Raw genomic sequence first — 4,600 nt, forward strand, 5'->3', positions numbered from 1 at the left:
ACGTGGCGTCACCCTTCCTACTGGGGTCAAAGGTTGGACCCCGATATTGGGGAATGTTGGTTAGATGATACCTCTAATAGTTTTAATTTCAGTATTCAGTAGAAAATTCAATTCAGTTTTGCTTGACCATAGCATATAATTTATTAGTATTATGTTATCAAATTTCAGTATCTCAATTTACAAACTGTTCCAGAATCATATTATATGCTAGGTATTGCGTACTTAGATTTTATAGTTTTCATGTATCTATGCATCATTTATATCATGTTATTCATCTAGTTAGTTATTAATTCTATTCAGGCAGATTTCAATATTTCCACGTATGTCTATTATTACAATTTTTATGCACAGTTATCCTATGCATATCAGCCTAACCTCATCTAGAATACCAGTACATTCAAAGTACTGAATCCATACTCATTTTTTGTGCTTTGATGTTTCGTATCATAGGTTCAGACGCTTAGTTTCTCGACCCCACGTAGATATCCCCTCGAATTAGCAGCGGCAATAGTGGTGAGTCCATAATTTGAGGATGGATTATGTTTATTTTAGTGATTTTAGTTCAGTAGTCAGTTGGAGTTAGTTGAGGCCTATCACATCAACTCTTATTCAACCAATTTTAGAGACTTTCAGACATTTTAGATAGTCAGTTAGTTTGTCATTACTCTTCTCAGTTTTTAGACAGTTGTTTTTTGGTAGTTTTTTTCAGACTTACAATTTGGAAATTTTTTAGTATTTAAAACCTTATGGCGTATTTAGTTATTCTTCACATATGTATTTTGTTGTTATTATTCAATGATCATAGTATGTACTAGCTCATGGGTTAGCTAATGGTTATTTATGACCATAATCACCATGTGGCATCCAAATTGTACTCCTGGGGTGTTACATCTCTAGGGTCTTATTTGGAGAGGTATTCTTACCAATCAATAAGACCCTCTAATATAATTTATGTATAAAAGATCTAACAGATAATAAAATCATGCACTATACTAAAGCTAAAGAGAATGCTCCATTGGTCAATAAGGCCACTATTTACAAAATCAATTTGAATTTTGCCGTAAAGCCATGGTGGTTGGTCGTCAGGTACTAGATTTCAGCCACATCTTATGAAAACACATTAGGTGCAACCAATTCTCTCATATTAGTGGCCCTAGTTTCAAACATAGAGTTGATAATCTCGCAAATCATAGTGAAAGAGGTCTGAGATAAGGTGCTTTAGTTCATCACCACATTACCATTCCCCTATGATGCATAATGCACAAGCCATAATTATTTTTATAGTGGATTGACTAATTCATCCTGATATAAAGGTTGTGGACATGGCATTGATTAAAGATATATGCAACCTCGGCTTCCTCAACAAGAGGCTTGGAAATTCTCAATGTCATTGGGGGTGCCATATATTGTGACATATCAACATCTAATGTCGGCTATTCTTCATCCTTAGCAGTAGTAGCATTCATTTATAGTGAATCCTGTGTTCTCATGGGTTACAAACTAATCCCAACTTCACAGTTGGAGAAGATTATATGGAGCCTACTATTACATAATGCCCAGATAAAGAATCTTGAGGTTAGGGTTAATCCCTATGTAAGTGATAAAATATAAGGTACAGTGTGAACTTCCTAGATAAGGGTAGATAGGTTTGAGAGCCAAATGGCGGCAAGCATGTATGCAATCTAGGCACCTAATTTGTCAAATATTTAAGTTGACCCGATCAAGTTAAAGATTGTAGACAGGGTTTTTACTAAATTAATGGATGTTTCACCTTATCTACCACCACCTATGCCTTCACTGGTAGCTCTTACAGTAGATATGGACTCCCTAGTTTTGAAATTTTATACCCCAACCTCAGATATTGATACTATAAATATTGAGGAGAAGAGAGGTAATTAGGTGTATTGAAAAAAGAGTAAGGGATCTGAGGTTGAAAACAAATATTAGAGATGATCTAATAAAAAAAAGAGGAGAAGAAAGGTTGACAAGCCTCTGAGATAGCTATTTTAAATGGTTCTATGATACCACCTACTAAAAATATAGGTGTGATAGTTTGTGGGGGCACATAGGTTTCCCGTGACACTTTGAGTGCACCGACCACCACTAGTACTGACCTATTTATGAGTTCCCTAGCCATAGTCGAGGCCTCTAGAGAAATGAAGCAAGTTGGGTTTCCACACTCTGTCCCCTCTAGATCATAGTTTCACTGAGGTATAGAGCTCCATAGGTATGTCTCTTGCCCTAGTTTCACATTCTATGATTTCATGCAATAGGGACATTGTATAAATTTTCAAGTTAGGGGAGGGGCTGTGTAACACCCCGTAGTCATAACACCCTTTTGATGCTTCTAAAATGATTTTTAGGACACCTATAGTGTTGGTAGATCATGTGTTGATGTTGTCGGGGGGGATGTTTGGAGTGTTTAAGGACCTCAAAACTAATTTGGCATCACAAACTAGAGCTTAGGTGATGGCTAGGCATTGCTATACCATCGCAAATGTTCACTAAAAAATATTTGCCATAGGTTTTGCATCGCAAAGCCTAATGTTTGCCATAGGGTTTATGCCGCAAAGCCTAATGTTTACCTTGGAGTTTGCACCGCAAAGCCTATGGCCAAGTGGTGTAGAAACTCCAATGTTGAGTTATTTTAAGGGCAACAAAGTCGTTTAACACTACATAACCATCCCTAAACATAACTACACGAGATTAATAGTCCCTAAACACATTTTAACTCTATCAAAATCATTAGTTCATAATCTAATACACAAGAGGAGAAAAATAACTTAGGGTTTAGGAAATCAGGCTTGAAGGTTCAAGTTTTTCATAATTTCTTTGTCATTAAGATATGTGGGATTATGAACAAGGATACCTTTTTCATCCAAGTATTCAAAACTTTTTTTTAAGATTTCATGATTTGCAAATTAGGGTTTATACCCAAACTACTTCTGTTTGCATTTATGAATTTACAAGTGATTTACGTATTGAAATCTATGTTTACCTCATCTGTTTATGCTTTGACTTGAAGGTTTATATCATGATTGCACCTTTTTATTATGAATTAATATTGTTGAACAAGATGATTGTTGAGAATGAAATGATTGTTGAGAATGAAGCTTTATTGTGAAATTCTGAAAATATAAGTATTTATGCTTTAAACCTAAGAATGAGTTTTGAGATTTCTAGAAGACTGTGATCTTAAGACTCTTTTATAAGTTGTTTACCAAGATTTAATAAATTGATCTTTTCATCCTAAGATAAGATAAGAAATCCACATTGTTCATATAGTTTATGATTTAAAGAAAGCGAAGCACGATTGGTTTTCATTGTAAACCCTTGTGCTATTTTAAGGTGGATTTCCTAAAAGTTGTACCATATAAGTATGGAAATAGTATTTACGACTGAGTTGGGTATGATTCCAAGGTCTCATTCCCCAGAACTATGAGCCACTATAGGTTTAAGTGCCCAAAGTGGCTTAAGTCAAAGATTACTTAAGATAAAGTTCTATTTCGATGGAAAGGGTAGAACAGATCTCCCTAATATGGGTAAGATGTTGGACTCCATGAAAACTCACATGGTTTATGTTAATTAGAAAAAAATCCCTAAGATATAATAAAATAAAACGTTTTAGAAATAAGTGTTGTGGCTCAAAAAGTTTATCATTATACTTTACTACTCATGTTTATGATTTTACAACTTTATTATATTCAAGCCCAAGGTGAGTCATTTACACTTAGCATGCATTATTTGAAAGTTTATGAGTATATTGAATTACTATTTTACTTATGCATTGACCCCTATATGCTCAGTACATTCCAAAAGTACTGATCCACATATACGTCTATGTGCTATATTGTCTCATAATGTAGGTACTACTTACAACCCACATATCATAATCAAACAGTGTATAGCTTCCAGCCATCAGGTAATGAGTCTTTTTTATTTATGGGCTTGAGTCAATCACAGTTCATGTAGAATATTTGTTTTCCTTATTCAGTTGTATTGATTTGGGATAGCTGGGGGTCATGTCCCGGCTACCTATAGTCAATATTAGTAGAGGCTTCATAGATAGTTAGTATAGTTGATGTATTAAATTTTAGTATTGTTTTGTATAACCAAAGTTGTAATTATTTTATATACTTTTGTATTGAACCTACTTAGTAAAGTCATATCTTTCACTTATTTCTTTTAGATTAATGTATTTTATTTAGTTGCTAATGAGTTATCCCAGTATAAGGTTTGCTTGGGAAACTTGTGGTCCTAAGTACCATGTGACTCCAGGGGGTAGTCTTGGGGCGTTACAAACTTGGTATCAAAGCCCAGAGTTCAAGTGTCTTAGGTCTATAAAGCCGTGTCTAGTATAGTCTTGCAGAATGGTACAAAGACATCTGTACTTTTCTTCAAGAGGCTATAGGGCATTTAGAAAATATTTCCTTTCTTTATGCTCTAGATCGTTCTATAATGTTTTTTTCTCAAAAACTTTTGTTGGTTCTAGTGTAACTCCATAACTCTCCATTGGTAACCTACTGAGATAACATAAAAACTAGATTCCAATTCCTCCAAATATGATGTTCTCAGACTTACTATCAATAACTTCAGAAGT

This window comes from Capsicum annuum, chromosome 9 (genome assembly GCF_002878395.1).
Source record: "Capsicum annuum cultivar UCD-10X-F1 chromosome 9, UCD10Xv1.1, whole genome shotgun sequence".
Classification (NCBI taxonomy): domain Eukaryota; kingdom Viridiplantae; phylum Streptophyta; class Magnoliopsida; order Solanales; family Solanaceae; genus Capsicum; species Capsicum annuum.